The following is a 25,555-nucleotide window of genomic DNA, read 5'->3' on the forward strand; positions in this document are numbered from 1 at the left end:
TTATCTCTCTTTTTTTAAATGAAGTTGTTTTTCTAAATTGAGAAACATTAAGTCTTGGGTACATAAAATAAAACCAATTTCTGGGATGAGGAGACAATACCCACAATACAAAAAGAAAAACTTAAAGCTGTCTGGGCCATAACAGAGCAGACAGTCTTTTCATTGAAAATTTCTAGGTGCTTCAGAATTGACTTTTTGATACAAAATAACCTATTAAATTTGGAATTTGTGGTTCTTGGTGTTGAGGTCCACAGCGCAAACTGGGAAACCGTCAAACCATGAGTTGAATTCCATGAGGGGTTGGTTATTTGCTTTTGAATCGGTTTTTCCTTGTCTGAGAGGTAGCAGCAGACAGCACCCACCTTCTGCACAGCTTCCTGGGCAGGAGGAGCCTGTAGAACCACAGACAGTTTTACCCACCACAGAGCAGAGAGACTCAGAGAACTCCAGCATGTGCAGCAGCCCAATGCTGTTGATCTCCAGCAGCATTCCCATAATATTTTCTGCCAGGTTTTGATGAGCAGAAGCAAACCTTCTCCAAGCATCTGCTCCTTCACATAGACAGCGGACTGAGGTGCCTGCAGAGGCTGGATGGCAGGCAGAGTGAGAGCTTCGGACCTCGAAGGCATACTTGTAAAATGCAACAGCAGCATTAGATGCTAAATTCTGCATGCCTGTGGGAGCACTGATTCTCTAAGAGGCAGTAGGGAAGCCATGAGAGGCCAGAGCATCACCAATTGGAGCCAGATGGTGAAGAGTTGGACAAGGCCCAGGCTGGCACATAACACTTGGTATTCCTTGGAAGCTTTGAGGTCTCCCACCCTACTGGCAGCATGGAATAGGACTCATCTGTGCTAACTGGTTAGGTGTGTAATATGGTCTTCCCTACGCCTGTGGAACTGCTGGCACAAAGCAGCCGCCAGCTGCGGGCTGGAACTGATTTAAGATGGGCCTGGCAGGGAGTGCTTTTCCCCTGGCCACCCACTGCATCTCCCGGTTGGTCAGGTATGCAGAGCCTTTCTCCCTTCCTATGGGCCATGGCTTGGAGCTCAGGATGTGTCTGTTCATCTCGGTGACTGCTTTGGTTGCTTCAGGAGATGAGAAGCAGGCAAAGCCAAAACCCTTGCTTCTCCCATCCTCCAGCATTACCTTAGCACTGATGATGGATCCAAAAGGAGAAAACTCCTTGAGTTCTGATCAATGGTGTCTGTCATCCAAGTTCTTAATGTAGAGATTCTGGACCTGGTTTCAACTAATTCTCTCTTATAATTAGTTTTAAATCAGCTCTTCAAATCTCTGTTTTAACTCAGCCGATTGCTCCGCTTTCTTCTGCGCATGGCCTACAGAAATGACTTTCCCACTGATTTCCTTTTCTCTTCCATGGCCTTATTGGCATCCTCGTGGTTTTAGTAACTCACAAAGCCAAAGCCTTTGGATTTCCCACTGGGATCTGTCATCACCTTGGCACTTAGACTCTGTTCAGCTGTTTCAGATTCTCATCATCCACCTCTTTCCCAAAGTTTTTGATATACACACTGGTGAACTCCTTGGCTCTGGCTCCACACTCTTCCTGCTCTTCTGAGACTTGAATCTGCCCACAAACACTTGGAGGTCGTTGAGGAGCAGGCCATTCATCTTCTCCATGGCCTTGTCCGCAGCCTCTTTGGTCCTGAAGCGAATCAAGGCATAGCCCCCCAGCCGTTCTCATCACATACCACGTCGAAGAACAGTATGTTTCCAAAAGCAGAAAAAGTCACATAAACTGCTTTGTTATATGTAGATTTGTCCAGGTTCTTGATGAAGATGTTTTCCACATCAGACTTTCTCCAAGAGATATCCCTCTGAGACCACATGATGGGACTCCCTGATGACATCAAAGTTCATGGTATTCAAGGCCTGCTCGGCGTCAGCCAGCTGCTGGAAGTTGACACAGGTAAAGCCCGGGAGCTGCGGGAGATCCTGTCTCAGCAGACTGGGACAGCCAGCACAGGCTCTGCAGGACCGAACTTTTCACATCGCATGGCCTCGGGGACATGCGAGTGCAGGAAATGTGAAGAGTCATTTATCACACTGACCTTGGGAGGCAACACTGGCATTTAGAAGTCAATGTCTAAACTAAAATGTACTGCTTTTAAAAGTAGTAAATCAGGCATACATACTGGTATTGACTTATACTTAATAAAAACTGCCTCAATATTATTGGGCCAAACAGTTGTAAGCAGGCATTTAACGTGTAAAGAACTGGCACCAAGGCCCTGCTGTGCATCGTCCAGGTGGTGGACACCAACTACCCCAAGACTATACTGTGATTCCCCAGGTGTTTCCCATACTCTGGACCCTGATCTGCCCATTCACTGATGACAACACCAGAAGGAAATTCCTTATTTATGCTGGAGACGACTGTCAGGGTCCTGGGGGCCTGCTGGGTTACATTGATAGAGATTATTCCCCATTTCCTGGGTGGAGAGTGCACGGCATGTACTTAGATTGTGAAAGCAACACGTTTATTATGGAAAGCACAAAAATACAATAAAGAAACCAGGTCATCCATCACCCCACCCAGCTACAACGCTGTGAAACATCTGGTGGATCGCTTTCCAGAATTTAGGGTTTTCCTTTAGATGTTTTATGTGCCAGCTTTCTACACAAATAAATTTTTTAGTGCATAAAACAACAAAAAACAAACACAAAAAAACTGGCTGCAGCATTCATCTTATCAGTGCCCACCACCTGAGCCTGCCAGGAGGACTTCTTATAAGGGGCCACATAGGACAAAAGAGGGCTCTTCTCGGCACCAGGGCTCACAGGTGGCAGGGAAGCTGAGGGAAACACCCTAGATGGTTTGGCTCATGGGTAGAGCATCAGCCTGTAGACTGAAGGGTCCTGAGTTCGATTCCAGTCAAGGGCACATGCCTGGGTTGTGAGCTTGATCCCCAGTGGGGGGCGTGTAGGAGGCAGGCAATCAAGGATTCTCTCTCACCATTGATGTTTCTACCTGTCTCTCCCTCTCTCTTCCTCTCTGAAATCGCTAAAAAAAAATAAAATAAAATAAAAAATCTATCTATCTATCTATCTATCTATCTATCTATCTATATGATGAAAGAAGCTGGCACAGACTCAGAGACAGAGGAGCACACAGAGGCGTTCAGGGATAGCTTGTTCCAGACTGTAAGACGGTAGACGAAAGGTTCTCAAAACAATATGACTCTCCCTGGGAGTGTGTAATTTTCAGCTGTCCTGGTCCAAACCTCCAAATTAAAAAAGAAAAAAGAAAAAAAAATATATATATATATATTTATTTATTTATTTATTTATTTATTTATTTTTAATTAAATAATTCTTCAAGAAGCACCCAAACAGTACCCACACAGCCTCAGGACATGCGTTTCTCTATAAATATTGGCCACAGGCTTCTGGTGGTTTAAGCTCACAGCAGCCAGGGGAAGAGAGAAATAGTAAGTATTTGTCGTCGCTGAGAGCCCAGGGGTGGAGCACACGAGGAGGGTGCGGGGCTGCCACACGGAGGGGCGCCCACAGCCAGAGAGGAGGTGTGTGGTGACAGGCAGCTCACCACATGACTGCTGGACCAGCAGGACTGACAGACACCCAAACGAGGCAGCGGAGGTGGCAGGCGAGGGAAGGCTGGAAGCTTACAAAAGTGACTTCCCTGTGGGTTCTCTGAGGAGGATTCACTTGTCCTTTCTGTGGGGCCCCAAAGCAGAGAGAGGCGGCCGGGCAAGCTACTGCTCCATGTATACCATCCTCTCCCGGAGGCTGCTGGGGGAAGGGTGCCTTGCGATCTGGGACCAACTTTGTCTCTTTCACTCCCTGCCCCACAGACAATCTTTAAAGAATTTCTAAAAATTAGATATAAGCTGGTTATAAATATATAAAGGCGACTCTCTGTTTCATAAATAATCAGTTTCATGTGAAATCTCGGTCTGCTTCATTTTTCTTTAATCACCTACTTAGGAAAGTTAGAAGATGGTGGTGAGGCAGTGGTGGTGAGGTGCATGGCAGTGACTATGGATGCGTATCAGTCAACCTCACATAAGGAGCACAAAGGACCTGCATTCTCCTTAGGTCTACTGGGAGGGAGGAAATGTTGAAAAGGGAGAGGAACTGAAAAAGTGAAGAAGAAGAAAAAAAAAACAGAACAAAATAGCAAAACGTGATTATGTCCCTAAAATAGCAAATGAAAGTCTGTCAACAAAGATTCTGCATAAAATTTAAATTTTCTCTATTCATTTGCTGCTAAATAAGTGAATAAAAAGAAATTTTACTCGTTTGTACAGGGAAAACACTTATTGGTTGCATTCTTTCTTTTCTTGCAATAATCATTCAAAAGCTTCTTTCTGAGATTGTGTGAGACTCCATGAAATTCTGAGTATGTCTTTTCATAATGTGGCTAAATGTTAAAGCTAGTAGGAAAAAGAGTTGTAAGACTCAACTGATAGGATACCGTGATATCCTAAAATCTTAATATATCTTGGTCAATATTTTGGCTTGAAAGGTTAAGCATATGAGGAGCAGTGGCTCTGCTTTATGCCAGGCAATGTCTCCGAAGGGTGTGGCTTTCCTAATGTAACAGCAGTGATACCATATGGTGCTGCTTTCATTGGCATGAGCAGGACAGAAGCTGCCAAAAATCAAATGTGCTATTTTGGGGCATGAAACATGATAAATCCCAAATTTAAAACACAAATTTTCTAAATTAAAAAGTTCTTTTTTAATTTTAAGGTTTCCAAAAGATTGTACTTTTATAACTCATAGCTCAACTGGGTAATAGTTCTGTCTTTGAGATAAGACAAAGATTTTTAAAGAGTCAAAAGCTTGGCAGCAATTCTCTGAAAAAAATTTTAAATATATTTTTATTGGCCTGAGGCCCAGTGCATGAATTTGTGCACTGGGGGGAGAGGGGAGGGGGGTGGTGTGTGTGTCGGGTGTTGTCCCTCAGCATCAACCTGCACACTCTTTAATCTGGGACCCTTTAGGGGATGTCCAACTGTCAGGTTAGCCAGCAGTCAGACAACCTTCTCACAATCTAGGACTGCTATCTCCCAACTGTTCGCCTGCCTGCCAGCCTGATCACCCCCTAACCACTCCCCTGCCAGCCTGATCGATGCCTAACTGCTCTCCTGCTGGCCCGGTAACCCCCAACTGCCATCCCCTGCCGGCTTGGTTGCCCCGACCTGCTCTCCCCTGCAGGCCTGGTCTCCCCCAACTGCCCTCCCTTGCTGCTTTCATTGGCATGAGCAGGACAGAAGCTGCCAAAAAGCTGCCAGAAGCTGGTTGCCTCCAACTGCCCTCCCCTGCCCGCCTGATGGCCCACAACTGCCCACCCCTGCTGGCCATCTTGTGGTGGCCATCTTGTGACCACATGGCTGCAGCCATCTTGTGCAAGGGCTAATTATTAAACTGTGCTCCCATTCCTGAATACAAGTTGTCCAATGGCTCAGCAACAATTAGTCAAGGATTTACAAGATTTATGTGGAAAAAAGTCACCAATGGACAGTGTTGATCAGTAGTTAGAGTGTCCGCCCTTACATTGAAGGGTCGAGGGTTCTATTCCTGGTCAAGGGCATATACCTGGGTTGCAGGTTTGATCCCTGGCCCTGGTGGGGCAGAGGCAACCAATCGATGTGTTTCTCTCTCATTGATATTCCTATGTCTCCCTTCCCCTTTCTTACTCCCTTCTACTTTCTAAAAAGCAATGGAAAAATATTCTTTGTTGATGATTAACCGACAACAAAATAGCCAGTAATTCATACAGGGCCAATTATAAACTAGTGATAATTCACCTACTTAATTTTATATTACAGTAAGAATTAATTCCAGTCAAGGGCACATGCCTGGGTTGTGGGCTCGATCCCCAGTGGGGGACTTGCAGGAGGCAGCCAATCATGATTCTCTCTCATCATGGATGTTTCTATCTCGCTCTCCCTCTTCCTTCCTCTCTGAAATCAATAAAAAATATATATTTTTTTAAATGTGGTAAATGTTTACAGACTGGTAAATATTAACATGCTCAATTTTGCAATTCAAAGCATTGTGAACTATTTAATGCTTGCAATAACTCCAGTTTGACTTTATAGTGACTATCTCAGATGATAATAATCCTAGACATAATTCACTGCACAAAATGTAAACATTACTGCTGCTTTTAATGCATACTAAAAGGCACACACAGCTGTCAAATCACATAAGGGGCAAAAACTTTATTTTTTACGGCACATCTACATTTATTAATAAATTTCTTCTTTTGCCTTATCAACTACAAGATTAAATATAAGTGGGGACAAAAGTACCACTTATTAGGCATTCATTCACCATCACAACAATTCAATTCACCTCTGCCGTGTCACTGACTGCTCTAAAACATGTTTGCTGTTCAAGAAAAGACATACTATTATAGTACCTAATTTGAAACAGCTAACCTCAAGATCCAAGAATCACAGCAAAAGACTACCATAAATTATCAAAATATTTGCTCTTTCTATAACACTTAAATGCCTTCATTCCTAGTTTGTGTAGCCCAGAGAAACATAGTAAACTACATCCTTAAAGAAGACTGGCGAGCAAAGCCACTCATTAACCATTAAGAAAAACGATAATTTCCTTAGCTACAGCAGTGTGTAAAGGTAATAAAAATAACTGTAAGAAAAGTTTGTTTTAGTGGAAGAAAGAAAATATTTAGGAAACAAAATAATTAGAGGATATATTTTTATATCTCACCTGTAGATTTAAACTGGAGAATGTGAAATTACAATTGCTTTGCCACACACACATAAGGTAGGTTAGAAAAACAGCTCGTTGTAAAGGAATTGAACCATAAAATAAATGTTACTGGATTCCACTACCTTAAGGCTGATGTATTATAGAAGTTTTAACTTCCACTAGGCATGTCACAACTCATGAGTATGGAGTGGGTGATCTGTCATCCAGGCACTACAGCAGCTGTCAGTGAGTGTTTTGGTAACCACTTTTTTTTTCATACTAAGCCTGATTTTTCCATATTGGTAAGCATTCACCCTTACTACAGTACAATCAGATCTGGCCAACTCAAAAGCCCCAATGATAACAAAAATATTTTGTTCCATCCTTTTTTTAAAATATATTTTATTGATTTTTGTACAGAGAGGAAGGGAGAGAGATAGAGAGTTAGAAACATCAATGAGAGAGAGTCATAAATCAACTGCCTCCTGCACACCCCCCACTTGGGATATGCCCGCAACCAAGGTACACGCCCTTGACCGGAATCGAACCCAGGGCCCTTCAGTCCCCAAGCCGACACTCTATCCATTGAGCCAAACTGGTCCCGGCTTGTTCCATCCTTTTATTAACTTAAGAAAAGCAAATTTTTGTCTGGTGTGTGTGTTTAAATTGAAATGAACAGTAACTATTGACTTTATTGACTCAGGTTCTTCTTCCTAAAATGTGACTCTTCACCTATTTAATTTTTATAGTTCTACATATCATCTTCTATTTGCAAAGTGCTTAATCAATAGTATCCTAAATCTTGTGTGTGTATGAAAACGGAAGCAAAAAAAAAAAAGTAGTAATCCATTTCTGGTAATGGTGGGTTAGATTATTGGAATAACCCTCCAACTATAAACAACTGAAACTGTTTAAAGATAAAAAGTCTCTTAAAAGCAACAAAGAGCTAACTATACTGTAGGCATTACCAAGCCAAAGCTGAAGGAAAGGGGTGCCCACATAATAGGAGACCTCAAAGGTCACTTTTCCTTTGAGGCCCTTGCTAAACCCATAACAATCCTCCTTTAAAAAACACAAAGATATTTTTATTGATTTTTTAGAAAGAGAGAAAGGGACAGGGAAAGAGATTCCCTGCACACCCCACATTGGGATCAAGCCTGCAACCCAGGCATGTATGTGCCTTAAATGGGATTCATACCATGACCTCCTGGTCCATTGATCGACACTCAACCACTGAGTAATACAAGCTAGGGTTTTCAAATTACTATTAGTAAAAACCAACTGGAATAAATTCAAAGAATATTTTCATTTCTACATCACCTATTTCCTGCTAGTCACCTCTGTATACACACTTAACTTCAGTATTTGTCCATTTGTTTAATAAATTTTGGTACAAAAACATCTCCTAGCAAAAGGAGATGTACTTATCACAAAATATTACATGACAAAACCGTTCTTGCTAAATGACTAATTAGATGAGAATGATGTTTCATTTTTATCCTTAGAGGTAATTTGTTCACCCACTGAATTTTGAATTTCAGAAAATTCATCTAGGATATCGTCATCAGAAAACTCAGTCTAAAATGTTTCTTCCATGCTATTATAGACCAGTGCTGCCCCAAAGAAATGTAAGATGAGCAACATGTGTAATTTGACATTTCCTTGTAGCTACATTAAAAAGGTAAAGAGAAACAGGTGGAATTAACTTAAATATATTTTATTTAACCCAAAATGTACAATGTTATTTCAACAATGTAATCAAAATTAAAAATTGAGCTATTTTAAATTTCTTTTCTTGTTCCAAGTCTTTGAAACCCATATATACTTTATATTTACAGCACATAACAAGTGTACTTTTTTTGCCGAAACCGGTTTGGCGCAGTGGATAGAACGTCTGCCTGCGGACTGAAGGTCCCGGGTTCGATTCCAGTCAAGGGCATGTACCTTGGTTGTGGGCACATCCCCAGTGAGGGGTGTGCAGGAGGCAGCTGATCGATGATTCTCTCTCATCGATGTTTCTAACTCTCTATCCCTCTCTCTTCCTCTCTGTAAAAAAATCAATAAAATATAAAAAAAGAAAAAAATTTATTAAAAAAAAACAAGTGTACTTTTTAAGTGCTCCATAACCACAGGTGGATGATTGCTACCATACTGGAAAGCATTAAGACTAAGGTGCTGCTATTTTTCTCTTGACATTTATCTTCTAACCAATATCATCATGAAATATTTTCTTCTGTCAGTGTTCTCCTATCTGCCATATGGGCAGAAAATGAAAAATTTTGAATTTTCAACTGTGTTCAATGAAAGCTTAAACTACAAAGATGGTCTCTTAGAATTACAAAAGGATTCAATGCATCCATATGGTAACTGCAAGACTAAAAAGTAAATTTTCTCTTTGTTTTTTGAGAAATTTCTAAAAAAGAATGATTGCCATGACATATTAATCTTCACAAATATTGTTCAAAAAAGAAATTCTAAAAATGAATCCAATGGTACAAAAGTTAAAGAGTGAGACAAACTTGAAAAAAATCTTCAGGGAACAGGAAAATATAAAAAGTGATCTAGCAGATTAGAACTAGAAGAGCATAACAGCTTTGAAAAAGAAAACTGGAAGATTCATACTTTCTGATTTCAAGACTTACTATTCAACAACACTAAGAGTGTGATATTGATGAAAGCATATAGATATAGATATAGATAAAAAGAATGAATCTTGCCGAGACTGGTTTGGCTCAATGGATAGAGCGTAGGCTTGGAGACCGAAGGGACCCGGGTTTGATTCCGGTCAAGGGCATGTACCTTGGTTGCGGGCATATCCCCAGTAAGGGGTGTGCAAGAGGCAGCTGATTGATGACTCTCTCTCATCGATGTTTCTAACTCTCTATCTCTCTCCCTTCCTCTCTGTACAAAATCAATAAAATATATTAAAAAAAAAAAAAAAAAGAAAATCTTGAAAGGGTTAAAGAGAATAAAACGGGGCAGAGGAAATTTGCTATGTTTAGCAGATATCTTGCAGAAAGCTTGCAGCCTTGAGCACAGCATAGCTTAGATAACCAGCAGAAACTGCCAGCAATCCTATCCTATCTAATAAAGAGAGAATATGAAAATTGACCATCACACTGTGACAAAGGTGGAAGCCCCAGTCCCCTCAGTCCCACCCAGTCCTACAGCCCAGGCCAGAAGGGGGGGAGGGGCAGGCACACGGTGTGGTCAGACCCTCCCTCAGCCCCCTAGCCACCCAGGGCTGCCTGAGGCTCAGGTAACCAGGGCGGCTGCGGAGGCTTGTGCTGCCTGTAGCGGCCACAGCAGAGGTGTGATGGGGGCATCGCGTTCCCCTGAGGGCTCCCAGACTGAGAGGGGGCAGGCCAGGCTGAGGGACCCCCCCCTCCAGTGCATGAATTTTCATGCACCACAGGCCTTTAGTAGCAGATAAAAGCCTCCCCCGCAGGAAGGTTGAGGAGAGGCAGGGAAGATAAGGGATCAACAGAAGGGCTTGAATGCATGCATATAAGAATAACCGATGGATGCAAAACAACATTGGGGGTGAGGGCTTGTATGGGAGTGGGGTGGGGTGGGGCAATGGTAAGATATGTACACATATAATACCTTAATAAAAGGGGGAAAAAAGCCTTCTCTCGCCCCCCCCCCCCTTCAGTGGATGCTGATTCCTTTTTCGGTCTCAGGCCATTTGCACCCGACACCTCGAATAAAAAAAATTAAAAAAATATATATATTTTATTGATTTTTTACAGAGAGGAAGGGAGAGAGATAGAGAGCTAGAAATGTCCGATGAGAGAGAAACATCGACCAGCAGCCTCTTGCACACCCCCCACTGGGGATGTGCCCGCAACCAACATACATGCCCTTGGCCGGAATCGAACCTGGGACCCCTCAGTCCGCAGACCGACGCTCTACCACTGAGCCAAACTGGTTTCGGCTCGAATAAAAATTTCACTGGTACATTACAGCTTCATGTCATAGGTGCACGACCCTGGGCCACTCCAAACCTTTCAAATCTATGCATGTGTTAAAATTCATATACTGCACACCAAGCCAAAAAAAGTGCAAATTTTATTACATGTGGATTGTACCTTAGTTTTAATAAAATATATATATATATGATCTATGGTTAATTTGGTTAAAAAAGAAAGAGTTAAGCAGCTGACACAACTGAAGATAAATATAAATTATCCAGAATGTAGCATTTGGAAGAGGCTAATAGAAATGGAGCCTTCCAATGCAGTAGCCAACGAAAAGCAGGGCCTCGGCTCTGCACTGCCCCGTGGCCACAGCCCTCAACAAGGGCCACAAGGTAACCAGGAACACGAGCAGGCTGAGCACTGCCGTGAGCGCCTCACCAGGCACAGCACGTTTGCAAGGACATAATCTGAGAGGTATGCGGCTTTGCTTCATACAAGCACAGTGCTCTGGAGCTGCTCAAGGTCTCAAAGGACAAACGGGCCAAATTCGTCGAGAAATGGAAGGGGACACACACATCCCAGCCAGAAAGAAGCAAGAGGAGCTGAGTAAGTCCCTGGCTGCCAAGAGGAAAGCAGCTGCCCAGAACGGAGTCCCCACCCTTCCCACCCTGTACGTAATAAAACCTTTACACAAAAAATATGGACATGGAAAAACAGCAAAAAAAAATCTAACTTAATTGAAGTTAGAAGAAGAGGAGATAGAGTGGGGACAGAGGCAGATAAGGACTGAGAATTTTCTTGAAAGGATAAAAGATCACAAGCCAAGGATATTCAATAAAGCCCAAGCCAGACAAATATAAGTAAGTTCACACCTAGACATATTGTAGTGAATGAGGGAACACAAAGACAGAAGGTTTAAAAAGCATTAAGAATTTGCTAAGTACCGTCCTCGATAGCATCAGTATAGATCGAAAGACAGTGGAAAGAAGAAAATGAGCTTGAAGAAAAAAAATATTCCAACCTAAAATTTTATACTGTGATAAGATTTTTAAGGCTACAAATTCCCCCACCTTGTGTGCACACCCCTCTGACGATGACATTGTCATTCTTCCATTCAACAGGTGACGCCTCATTTCTCCACACTTTGGGATCTGAGGTTGGAAAGCTGAAGTGCTTTGCAAATAGGACAGCAGAGTGTGGTCCTGGGGCTTAGCATTTCTATTCTGCTTTTTGAACCCAGTCACCATGCAAAGAAGTGTAGGCTGAATTATGACAGACATGTTGCCCAGTTTCCTCCCTCGCTCCAGTGAACCATCAGTAATATAAGTGAGGCCATCTGGGACTGTGCAGCCCCGTTTGACTTGACAAGTGGCTACAGATATATGAATGAGCCCCGCTGACACCATGCAGACCAGAGACAAGTAATTTCATTGAGCCTTGCCCATGTGGCTGACCCGCAGATTCATGGGCACACAGTATTTTTGTGTCACTAAGTGTGGGATGGTTTGTTACCCAGAAATAGATAAGTGACACCTAGATCCAGCAAAGAGAATAATAATAGAGACATTTAAATTTAAAAAATAGAGCCGAAACCGGTTTGGCTCAATGGATAGAGCGTCGGCTTGGGGACTGAAAGGTCCCGGGTTCGATTCCGGTCAAGGGCATGTACCTTGGTTGTGGGCATATCCCCAGTAGGGGGTGTGCAAGAGGCAGCTGATCGATGTTTCTCTCTCATTGATGTTTCTAACTCTCTATCTCTCTCCCTTCCTCTCTGAACAAAATCAATAAAATATATATTTTTTAAAAAGAATATAATAAAGACATTTTCAGACAAACAAAGCCTGACAGCTGGCCACCAGGAGACCCTCACTAAAAGAAATTCTAGAGACTATATTGTAGACAGAAGGGGAATCCCACATGGAAGATCAAAGATGCAAGAAGGTATAAGGAGAAAAGAAAAGAGCAAAGTATGTGGATAAATAAAAAGAAAAAAAATCATTGCTTTTGCAATACAATAATAATAGTACCTTACATAATTAAAAATATTCAATGCTAGCAACCACTCCCCGATATTCTGATTTAATTTACCTGAGATACCTAGGTATTGATGTATTTTTAAAAATCACCTTACCTTGCCCAGCTGGCATGGCTCAGTGGTTGAGCATCGACCTATGAAACAGGAGGTCAGGGTTTGATTCCCAGCCAGGGCACATAACCTCAGGGTAGGGTGTGCCAGAGGCAGCCGATCCATGATTCTCTCTCATCACCGATGTCTGTCTGTCTGTCTCTCTCTCTCCCTCTCTCTCTCTCTCTCTCTCTCTCTCTCTCTCTCTCTCTCTCCCTCCCCCTCCTTCCCTCCTTCTCCTTTCCTCTATGAAATCAATAAAAAATATATCCTATCTAATAAAGATGGAATATACAAATTGTCCATAACTCTATGACCAAAATGGAAGCATCCACAGCCAATAGGAGGGACTATGCAAATTGATGCTACAAGGCAAGAGGCAGGAGATGGCTCCGGGCCGGAATGAAGGCAGAGCTGGCAGCCAGGGAAAGGAAGGCTTATTCTCGCATGAATCTTCGTGCACCGGGCCTCTAGTATATATATAAATCACCCTACTTTGATACAATTAGGTTTAAACCACTGATTTAAATAAAAAACTTATGCCTGTATGTATATAAAATTGGAATTAATTCCCATCTTCATTCCCCTTTTATTTGGCTTGCCTTTTTTGAAGTTACTGACTTAGGATTCTCCATTGAAATAAGCCTTAAAGAAAATTATATTGCTATAATGCAAAGTGGCTCACCTTGGGCGATACTAAGGTCTAAAAAACAATTACTATGTAATTTCTACTTATTTCCTGCCAACAGAATATAATTATAAATTCACAGGGAGTCCCCAGTTGCAAGCATCCAAGAAAATCTCAACTAAGGTTAAAGCTAAACAGGTTTTATGGTTAAATATTCTTCTATAGTATATTTAGCAAAACAGCAACTAACATAAAAGACTTTTGAACCAGTGATTCCACTTCTAGGAATATATCCTAAGAAACCAGAAACACCAACCAGAAAGAATATATGCACCCCTATGTTCATAGCAGCACAATTTACAATAGCTAAGATTTGGAAACAGACCAAGTGCCATCAGTAGATGAGTAGATTAAAAACCTGTGGTATGCCCTAACCGGTTTAGCTCAGTGGATAGAGTGTCAGCCTATGGACTCAAGGGTCCCAGGTTCAATTCCAGTCAAGGGCATGTACCTTGGTTGCGGGTAGGGGGTATGCAGGAGGCAGCTGATCAATGTTTCTCTCTCATCAATGTTTCTAACTCTCTATCCTTCTCCCCTCCTCTCTGTAAAAAAATCAAAATATAAAATATAGAAAAACAAACAACACTTAACCCAGGAAGAGGAAGATTTGCTCATAAAAACTATAATATGATGTTAAAATAAAGACACAAATAAATGAAAAGACATCCCATATTCAAAAAATTTTAATACTGTCAGTACAATCCCCTAAGAGACCTACAGATGGAATGCAATAGCTATCGAAGTCCCAAGTCACTTCTTTGTAGAAACAGAAGTAGCCATCCTAAAATTCAGACAGAATCTCAAGGGATTCTGAATAGATAAAACAATCTTAAACAATGTTTGAGATCTCATATTTATTGATTTCAAAACTTATTACAAAGCTACAATAATGGTACTGGCCTAAACACAAATATATAGGCAAATGATATACGATAAAGCCTAGAAATAAATGTAGGCATATGCAGGGTGGGGCAAAAGTAAGTTTACAGTTACAAGCACCCAAACAGAATTTATTAGAACTATAAACTTACTTTTGCCCCACCCTGTATATGGTCAAGTTATTTCTCACAAGGGTGCCAAGACCATTAAATGAGGAAAACAGTCTTTTCAACAAATAGTGCTGGAAAAATTGAATATCCGCATGTAAAGGAATAAAATTGGATCCTTACCTACAGCATGTACAAAACTAACTAAAAAATGGAGCAATGGCCTAAAAGCCATTGGGGAAAACTTCATGACACTAAATTTTGACAATAGTGTCTCAGATATGACATAAAAAAATACAGACAACAAAGAAAATAGATAAAATGGACAACATCAAAATAAAAAATTATGTGTCCTAGGACACAATCATCAGAGTGAAAAGCAACCCATGGGATGGGAGAAAATATCTACAAATCACTTATCTGATCAGAGATTAATATCCAGAATATATTAAGAATGCCTACAATCCAACAATAACATCAAACACCACCTGATTAAAAAATAGGCAAAGGACTTAAATAGATATTTCTCCAAAGAAGTTTTACAGCCGAAACCGGTTTGGCTCAGTGGATAGAGCGTCGACTTGCGGACTGAAAGGTCCCAGGTTCGATTCTGGTCAAGGACATGTACATTGGTTGCAGGCACATCCTCGGTAAGGGGTGTGCAAGAGGCAGCTGGTCGATGTTTCTCTCTCATCAATGTTTCTAGCTCTCTATCTCTCTCCCTTCCTCTCTGTTAAGAAAATCAATAAAATATATTTTAAATAAATAATAAATAAAATAAATAAAGGGTTGCGGCATTAGAAAGGTTGAAAACCACCGATCTATTGAAATAAACCTACATTTCTATGACAATTGAAGCTTTTGGGGTTTTTTTTGAGGCCCACATAAAATTAAACCTTGTTTATTTGGACCGTGTTAGCCTTTGAGTTTGACATGCTTGCTGTCAAATGGTTAACAATAGTTAAAATAGACTTAGCTTGCATTGCTCTGTGGTTAGAGCATTGATTGGCCTGTGCACCAAAGGGTCAAGGGTTTGATTCCCTGTTAAGGGCACGCCATACCTCCATTGTGGATTCACTCCTGCCCCCACAGCCACATGAGGGAGACAGCCTATCAATGTGTATCTCTCACACGAATGTTTTTCTCTTTCTCTGCTTCCCCTCCCATATGCCCTGGCCACTCCGTTTTTACCTTCCACTCTTTCTAAAAACCAATGGAAAAAATATCCTCAAGTCCTAACTGGTTTGGCTCAGTGGATAGAGCATCGGCCTGCGGACTGAAAAGTCCCAGGTTCGATTCCAGTCAAGGGCATGTACCTTTGTTGCAGGCACACCCCCAATAGGTGTGCAAGAGTCAGCTGATTGATATTTCTCTCTCATGGATGTTTCTAGCTCTCTATCCCTCTCCCTTCCTCTCTGTAAAAATCAATAAAATATATATTTTTTAAAAAAGAGTAAGAAAAACGGATGGCTGCCGAAACCGGTTTGGCTCAGTAGATAGAGCGTCAGCCTGCAGACTGAAAGGTCCCAGGTTCAATTCCGGGCAAGGGCATGTACCTTGGTTGCAGGCACATCCCCAGTAGGGGGTGTGCAAGAGGCAGCTGATCGATGATTCTCTCTCATCGATGTTTCTAACTCTCTATCCCTCTCTCTTCCTCTGTAAAAAATCAATAAAATATATTAAAAAAAAAAAGAAAAAAAAAAAAGAAAGAAAGAAAAGAAAAACGGATGGCATAAGTCAACCAAAGGATTTGTATGCATGCATGTAACCACAACCCTTGAACACAAAGCACTAGGAGGGTGGGATGAGGATATGCAACAGAGGTTAGGGGAGGCTGGGGGAAGGTCAATGGTGGGGGGGGAGCTATATGTACTACATGTAATACTTTAAACAATTTCAAAAAGCCCCTCCCCTCCTCCCAAAAAAGAGAAAAGAATAAAGAAAAATGGATGGCATAAGTTTTATGTTGTTTTTGAGCTTGTATGCTGCAGGTAATCTATACATATAAAAGGCTAAAATGCAAAGTGTCCCATCGGAGTTTGATCGGGAGACCAGAAGTTCGATCTCGATGGCTCAATATGATGTGTGCTGACCACCAGGGGGATGGTGCTGAATGAAGGAAGGCCCAGATCGGCCCTGACTGCTGGCCAGGCCTTGGGACCCTACACATGCATGAATGTCCTGCACTGGGCCTCTAGAAAATAATAAAACAAAACAAAGCACATTTGAAAACAAGCTTTACAAAACCAGATTCTCCTTGTTTGCACTGGTAGCAGAGAAACTTAATTAAGTTTTTAATTAGTCAGTAGAAAGCTGTTTTGTTTTTTTTCATCAAGGATTTATTGAGCACATAAGAGGCGGTTGGGTTAGGAACTAGAAATATAATGTGTTGCTCTAAGCATGCTTATTTACTCAGAGCCCAAGAGACAAGATGTTCCTACATAAACAATATTAGATGACACAATGAATAAACTTTAGGTATTACACAATTTTTTAAATTTATTTTTATAAGATTGTGCCAAGGTGTTTTTTTTTTTCTTTTAATATATTTTATTCAGAAAAGGGGAGAGGGATAGAAAGTTAGAAACATCGATGAGAGAGAAGCATCAATCAGCTGCCTCCTAACACTACCTATTGGGAATGTGCCCACAACCAAGATACATGCCCTTGACCAGAATCGAACTTGGGACCCTTTAGTCCACAGGCCAACACTCTAACCACTAAGCCAAACCTGTTAGGGCTAGCCAGGTATTACACAATTTATTGAAAAACTTCTAGCTAGATCCAAAATGTTCACTCTTTGTGATCTTGACATCCTGCATTCTTAAAGCTAAAATTCTTCTTTACAGTAGCTACTTATGGTGCTTTTCCTAACCATTTTGGATCTATTCCAAAATGGCATTTAAACCATTTCTGGACTTCTTTCCTTGAGGCCTCTCAGGCTCAGTAAACATTATTTGGAGGGCACAAGGTCCTAAGGGTTTGGCTCTATCTCAAAATTAACCAACATGGTGACAATTTAGGCTAAACAACTACATTTACTTTTGCTGAAATTTAACTTTAGAAAAGGTTCTGAGGGAGAAAAAAAAGAAAAGCAGCGCATCTTTACTTTGTGAATCATAAGTGAAACCTGAGATAAGAAGCAACTCTCTTGGGAACTAAACAGATTAAAAAAACACAAACAACAATAACAACAACAAAAACAACATGGCTATGGCCTTAAAGTACATGAAAAATTATAAATCATATTTCTGACATGATTTGAATCTCCTCCTTTCTTTCTTAATGAACATTTATATCCACCTTATTCCTCTCCAGCATCTCCAATCTTTCACCCTCTCCTGGATTGCTTTCTCTTTACTTTTAAACTAAAATAGATTTCCTTAATCTTCACAAACCTTACCTGGGATGTGCTTCCTTCCAAATAGTCTTATCTCTTGACACTATCAAACTTCTGATAGTGACATGTCACTAAAATAGTCTCAAATATTCCAAATCTGGATTCTATAAAAACTGTTCTACCACTAATTTGCCAAAAACCATTCTTTTTACTTAGTCACTAACTTTAACTGTGTTATTCTATTTAACCTAGTGATCACTACCACCTCCTTTCAAATTTCCCTTTCCTGGGCTCCCTCAGCTAAAATTTTCCTCCTTGGCTTCCACAACTAAACTCCTCTAAATCTTCTTTTAACTTTCAACCACTCCTGTTCCCTGTAATTTCCTCAACAAGCCTCTTTCCAACCCTTAATTTTGAGCATTCCCTAGGGCTCAATCCTTGAAATCATACTCTTCTATTTACACATTCTTTAAGAAGGCTCAACCATTTTCATACCTCCAACTATAGCCTCTTAAACTGGATTACTCTAAAATTTAGATTCGGTTCAAGACTCAGTTCCAAATTTACACCTCCTTACGGGAAATTGCTCGAAGTGCCTGGCTGTCATTTAGCATTCCACACAAGCTAAGAATATATATGTCTAGTAGGTTCAACTTTGACTTCTCTTCCTCTTCATCTGGTTAAATTCTACCATTCCTTCAGCTCAATCATCATTTTCTCAAGAAATTTCTTGACAATCTAATTAGCCAAATGCCCATGTACCTCTCTTTCATAGCATTTATCAGACTATGATTTTCCATTTATTTTGTGATTCTTTAATGGCTACCTTTTTCACTAGATGGGTGGCAGGTTCAATGAGAGAACTGGGCATGTCCTTTAGTAGCAGGAGGAAAAGGGTATGATAATCACCATATCCCCAGCACCTACCATTAAGTTTTAGGCATGTATTAAATAATATTTACCCAAAATTTATCCAATGAATGAATAAAAGCACTCTAAATTTCTCCTAGGTAATGCGTCTTCCACCAATCCCATTTCCATCTCCACTCCTACTAATCCATTGTAGTTCAGTTGTTTACTTCACAGTTTAATCACAAAAGCAGTTTACTTAATGAGCTCCTTCAGAGTTTCCTTACTTCATTCCACATTGCCACAAGAATAATTTCCTTATTTAGTTTACCATGCCATTCTCCTACCCAATAATCTTCAGTGACTTCCTATTTCCCCCCAAAATAAATTTAAGCTAATTTTTAGACATTTCACTAAAGAACTCAATTTGCCAAGAATATTAATGTCAGCTACTCAGGGCAGCCTCTCCTTAGCCATGGCTTTGAAATACACTGAGTCTTTTCTTTGACTCTCCTTTTTATAAGTTCCTTGAAGACCACCACCTTGTCAATGTTACTATTTATGCTCCATTATTCATCAACAAATAAGGCAACACTAGCAGAACAGGCCTATCAGCCTGAATAAGCAGTAATTTTTTAAACTAGATTGTGTGACAACCAGAATTGGATATTTAGAGTCCATTTCAGTGAATACCTTTATGAACAATTATTCAATTTGCTGGAGAAAAATAAAAAACACAAATACATATATATTCTAGATAACATAAGGCATCACTGCTTTTAGAATGTGCAAAAAGAACGAATTTTGCTGGAAAAAATATACACACAACCATTTCTAGAATAATCTGCTTCGTGCCGATAGCAAAAATTCACCTTGGTTGTATTTGCTTTCTTTCTTTCTTTTTTTTTTTTTTTTTTTTTTAAATATTTTTTTATTGATTTCAGAGAGGAAGGGAGAGAGTGAGAAACATCAGTGATGAGAAAGAATCATTGATTGGCTGCCTCCTTCACACCCTCCACTGGGGATCAAGCCTGAAACCCGGGCATGTGCCCTTGACTGGAATCAGACCCCAGACACTTCAGTCTGCAGGCCAATGCTCTATTCACTGAGCCAAACTGGTGAGGGCTGCTTTCTTTCTTTCTCTCTGCTAAAGATTTGATGAACTCTCAAGTGTTGCAAGGGGGGGAAAGTAACCATTCTGGGGGAAATATATATTATAAAAATGGGGGGGGGGGGGAGAAAAAAATACTGGGTTGGGCAAAAGTAGGTTTACAGTTTTTGTATGGAAAATTTATAATAATAAAAGCATAATTTTCCTACTGAAGTGGATCAATGATGAAAATAGCCAAACCTGGGCATCAGAAGACCTTCCAGTCCATCTGATGCATGATCTCTCTAGTTCTGAGAAGCAAAAGTATAAAGTAATTTAAAACAATAAGTGTGTGTGTGTGTGTGTGTGTTAAAGTGACAGTGGGTAACAGGACTTGCTGATGGATGAATGAGATTGGGGTGGGAAGCTAAGGACGTAAGTGTTTGAAAGGCTGATCAGTTCTGAGCAATGATGAAAAGGTTTGATTACTGACCTTTATAATTATGAAGGTTTCTACACTTGACCTGAGCTCAGGCTTAAAAAAAAAGCATAATTTGCTAATTAGATCTGACGACCTTTGGATGACCTTCCGGATGAAGCCGGGGCTGCGAGGAAAGCCCGGGTCCGGATGCCTGGGGGGTGCCAGAGGGAAGCCAGTGCTGGCAGCTGGAGGGACGGCAGGCCTAATATTGTACAAATTTCATGCATCGGGCCTCTAGTTAATAAATAGTAATATAAGAATAAACTGCGTTTCACAGACTCACAACTGTAAACCTACTTTTTTTTTTCATTTTTATTTTATTTATTTATTTATTTATTTATTTATTTATATTGATTATGGTCTCACATAATTGACCTTATTCCCCCATTCCCATCCCAAACCCCTCCCTAGATATGCTCCCCCCCAACCCCTGTTGTCCATGGCCACTGGCTAGGCCCATATGTATGCACACAAGTCCTTTGATTGATCTCTTCCCCTTATCCCCATCCTCCCTTACTTTCCCTCTGAGGTTTGAGAGTCTGATTGCTGGTTCTCTTTCTCTCGGTCTGTTTATGTTATTCATCATTTCCTCTAGATGTGTGAGATCATGTGATCCAAGAAATACCCTTGTAAGAACCTAAAACTGCAACAAGCCATAATGGTTATGCTGAGAGGCAAATGAATCAGTTTGTAGTGAGTTCCTTTCTGGGCCAACAGTTCTTTTGCATCCCAATTTCAATGCCAGATAGTTCCTTATGTGTACATGCCAGCCATGATATTTCAGATCTGGTTGGTGGACAAATGGTGGTAATGCAAACCAATGGACACAAAACTCTGGGGAGGGAGGGTATGTATGGGAGGGGGGAGCCAATGTTAAAATATGTACACAGATAATAATTTAATACTTTAATTAAAAAATGTAAAAAAAAAAAAAAAAATGGTGGTAATGCAGGTCTCTGGTTTGGTCCTGGGCATCCTTCAGCAACCCGCTGTAAACCTACTTTCACCCCACCCTGTATACCAATGAATATCTGCATCAATCAAGTGGCATTATTTCATAAATGTTCTAGTTTGTCATCTAGCCACATAATAAAGAAAATGTAAATCAGGATCCAATGTTTTAAATGCCCTTTTGGCAAAAAGTAATCATTACCACCTGGCTGGTACGGCTCAGTGGTCGAGCCTTGACCTATGAATCAGGAAGTCATGGTTTGATTTCCAGCCAGAGCCCTTGTCCAGGATGTGGGCTCAATCCCCAATAGTAAGATGATCAATTATTTTTCTCATCCCTGATGTTTCTCTCTCCCACTCTCCCTTCCTCTCTGAAATAAATAAGAATATATTTAAATTTTTTTTTAAAGTCATTACCAATATTAACAGCATTTTAACATACATCCAATTATGTTAACTTGACTCTTAGAAACCTGCAGCTGACAGTGATCTTCAATATCCAAAAAATAACCTATATCTAGAGTTTAGTATGTTGATGGAATTAATTTGCCATCTCAAAAGACTGATCTCCCAATCATCCATTTTTTTTTTTTTTTTTGAGAAACAAAATAATGGAATTTAAAAAAAAAGTAAACTAAACAGAGACATTTCAAAATGGTGACAACCTGCCATACAGGCTATTATTGTAACTAAATTATTAAACAATTATTTGGGGTGATGGTGGACATAGGCTTAGAGTAACAATTCCAAATTCTGGCTACATTTTACTTGCAATGTTCTAATTAATTTAAATAAAGAAATCTATTATTGTTTCAATGCAATCTATAAATCACTATTACATGCTACTGCTAAGCCCGTAAGAAATAGCAAAAGTTCCAATATATATCAATTGGAGCTGCCAAGCTATGCTGCAAAGTCTGCCACTCAGGAGAAAGCCAATTTCCCAAGCTTGGTGTATCTTGAATAATCTGGAATTCCTTTTGGATTACATAAACTGATACTTATAATAATGGAAAGAACAGATCCAGAAACAAACAAATGAGAAAATAACCTCGTTAGAAACTGGGGGGAAAAGGAAAGTCTAAGGATATTGGCTCAGAATAGAATAACCTGACTTGCTTCAGAAAAGACACTTGTTTCCCCAACAGCTGAGAGGAGGGGGCGGGGGAAAGATTGATACAAAATAAATGCAGTTGTATTCTAGGATACAAGTTTTTTTTTGTCAAGTTCTGACTTGACATGGAATACAATTTTCCATATAGCTTACAGTAAGTGTTTAAAACTAACATCTTTATGAAATAAAGCAAGTACAGTTGACCCTCTAACAACACAAGGGTTAGAGGCACTGATCCTCCACCCCCTACACAGTCTTGGACTCCCCAAAATTTAATAATGTCCCTTCAGTATCCATGGGGGACTGGTTCCAGGACCCCCACAGAATACTAAATTCTGCAGATTCTCAAGTTCCTTATAGAAAATGGCATAAAACAAGGCATTCAGCCAGTACATGTTTTTTAACCAATGTCATCCCAATAAATTCATTTTTTTTAAAAGATAAACTTAAAATAAACTCCAAAAAATGTTAAATAGGTAACATACACATGTGGCTCATATATTTTCTTTAAAAAATAAAAAATATAAAATGCATGACAAATTTCCCAAATATTTTCATTTTTAAAAAATATGTTTTGTTTGTTTTAAAGAGAAAGGGAGAGGGATAGAAGGTAGAAACAAAGATGAGAGAGAAACATCATCTAACAGCTGCCTTCTACATACCCCCGTACTGAGGAACAAGCCCCCAAACAGGGCATGTGTCACGACCAAGAATCAGAGCAGCCTCCTCCTCTTGGTTGGTGGGTCAACGCTCAACCACTGCACCACACCAGCCGGGCCCCTACCTATTGTACTTTATCCCTCCATTATCCTACTTTCTTCTGCAGCCATACAGAATATTCAATCTTAAAAAGTATTTTTTTCTTATTCTTCCTCCTTTATTACGTAAAAGACAGTATCCTATACTAAGTGGTAACAACAGATCTTGAAGATCTTTCCATACCAGAAAAGAGCTTCTTTTCCACAGCAATATAATAGTTCATTGTATAGATGCACTATAATTTATTTAACTATACAATAGTGCATTGTATAGATGCACTATAATTTATTTACTCCCTTACTGAAGGATGTTGAGTTGCTTCCATTTATTTGCTATTACCAAAAAAAAAAAAGCTTCAATAAAACACCTCGATCCATTCATCATACTGTTATGTATACATTTTGAGAAGTAGGACTATTGGGTCAAAGGATATATACATATATTTGCAATTTTCATAAATAATTCTCAATCTCATTTTCTAACAATTTCTCCCCAGTAATTTCCATTTGCTAAGACAGAAGTTAAAATTCAAGGGATGGTGACTTCTACTACACTTACATTTTATTACAGAAATTGTCCTCGTAGTTATTAACTAGATAAACTATAAAAAATACTTTTCAGTCATTAATCAGGCAGCCTAGGACTATGAACCTGAAGGAAGGGAAATAAACAGGTGAACCTGATGACCCCAGCCTGGAGGCAGGATTCTAGGCTATAGCACAGGGAGGGAGAACCCAAACAGAAAATGGTGTTCCTGCAGAGTAGAAGAGAGAAATCAAAGTTCAGGGGATCCGTGCTAAAATTTGCAAGACAGAGACCTGGAAAAGAGAGCTGCACAAAGATCTCGAAAGATTCCTTTGAATCAAATCCTATCGTTATGTATGTGTAGTGGAAAATGAAACACAAATGCAAACAGGCCAAATAATTCCTGAAGCTCACAAAAGGCAAGGAACAGTTCACTTTCACCAGCCAGAATGGAGAGACCTAACATACCTTGGGACATTGAATAGAGTTACCAAAGAGCCACATCTTAGCGATAGAATTAAATTAGGTACAGACTGAAGGCTGCTCTGGACTTGCCCTTAAAAGAAGTTTTAAAAAGTCTCAAAAGGGCCGAAACCGGTTTGGCTCAGTGGTAGAGGGTCGGTCAGCGGACTGAAAGGTCCCAGGTTCGATTCCGGTCAAGGGCATGTACATTGGTTGCGGGCACATCCCCGGTGGGGGGTGTGCAAGAGGCAGCTGGTTGATGTTTCTCTCTCATTGACGTTTCTAGCTCTCTATCTCTCTCCCTTCCTCTCTGTAAAAAATCAATAAAATATATATTTTTTAAAAATCTCAAAAGGATCAAACTGAACTGTGTACCAGACAAAATACAACACTCTAAAGGAATTCAAAAATTTCAGTACTCAAAAGGTGAATGTGAACACCAGAAGAAACATTACTCAGTAGGGGAAAAAGACAAGAAATGACCAATAAAAGAATTAGCAGATGAAGACCTTAAAACATTTAAGGATAAAAAGGAAAATATAAACATAATGAAGAAAGAAATGGAATATATTATTGAAATCAAACTTCTAGTGCTCGCCAGTTTGGCTCAGTGGATAGAGCGTTGGTCTGCAGGCTGAGTGGTCCTGGGTTGGATTCTGGTCAAAGGTACATGCCTGGGTTGCAGGCTCAATCTCCAGTAGGGGGCGTGCAGGAGGCAGCCAATCAATATTCTCTCTCATCATTGATGTTTCTATCTCTCCCTCTCCCTTCCTCTCTGAATTCAATAAAAATATATATTTAAAAAAATCAAACTTCTACAGATGAAAAAACAGAATATCTAAAAATACACTGGATGGCATTAATAGGAGGCTGAAAACCACAGAAGAAAAGATCAGCGAACATAAAGATACAGCAATAGTAATTACCCAAAATGAAATGTGGATGAGGTGGGGGTGGGGCAACTACTTTTGGGAGGCGAGAAGGGTGAAGAACCTCATGACTTGTGAGTCCATAGCAAGCAACTTCATCTATGTAAGATTAGAGCCCAGGAGAAAAGAAACAAAAAAAAATTTTTTTTTTGAAGAAATGATAGACACAGTATGTGTTCAAATATCTGTTGACAGATTTATATAAAAATGCAAAAGGAGCCCTGGCTGATGCAGCTCAGTGGTTAGAGCGTTGGTCCCAGCACGGAAGGGCCTCAGGTTCGATTCCCAGTCAAGAACAAGTACCTGGGATGGTTCAATCACAGGCCCCAGGGTGCGTGTGGGAGGCAACCAATTAATGTGCCTCTCTCACATCATCAATGTTGATACTTCCCTCCCTCCCCCCCGCCTCTAAAAAGCAATGAAAAAAATGTCTTAGGCCCTAGCTGGTTTGGTTCAGTAGTTATGAGTATCGGCCTGCAGACCAAAGAGTCTTGGGTTCAATTCCAGTCAAGGGCACCTTCCTTAGTCGCAGACTCAATCCCATGCCTGGTTGAGGGTGTGTGCTGGTGGCAATCAATCAATGTGTTTCTCTCTCTCTCTCCTCTGTCTCCCCCACTCC

The 25,555-nt window shown here is 40.3% G+C and overlaps 1 protein-coding gene and 1 pseudogene across 3 annotated transcripts in view; both read right to left on the bottom strand.

Moving 5' to 3' along the window:
- GLG1 (golgi glycoprotein 1) overlaps positions 1 to 25,555 on the bottom strand; it is a 107,619-nt gene that overhangs the window by 66,253 nt on the left and 15,811 nt on the right. The window lies entirely within an intron of this gene.
- LOC311633766 (polyadenylate-binding protein 4-like) lies at positions 1,193 to 15,503 on the bottom strand (annotated as a pseudogene). Its single transcript has 2 exons — positions 15,498 to 15,503; positions 1,193 to 1,959 (listed from the first exon to the last, which is right to left on the bottom strand). The product of its transcript is annotated as a polyadenylate-binding protein 4-like (transcript).

Source organism: Pipistrellus hanaki (genome assembly GCF_964339955.1).
Source record: "Pipistrellus hanaki genome assembly, chromosome: 15".
NCBI lineage: Eukaryota > Metazoa > Chordata > Mammalia > Chiroptera > Vespertilionidae > Pipistrellus > Pipistrellus hanaki.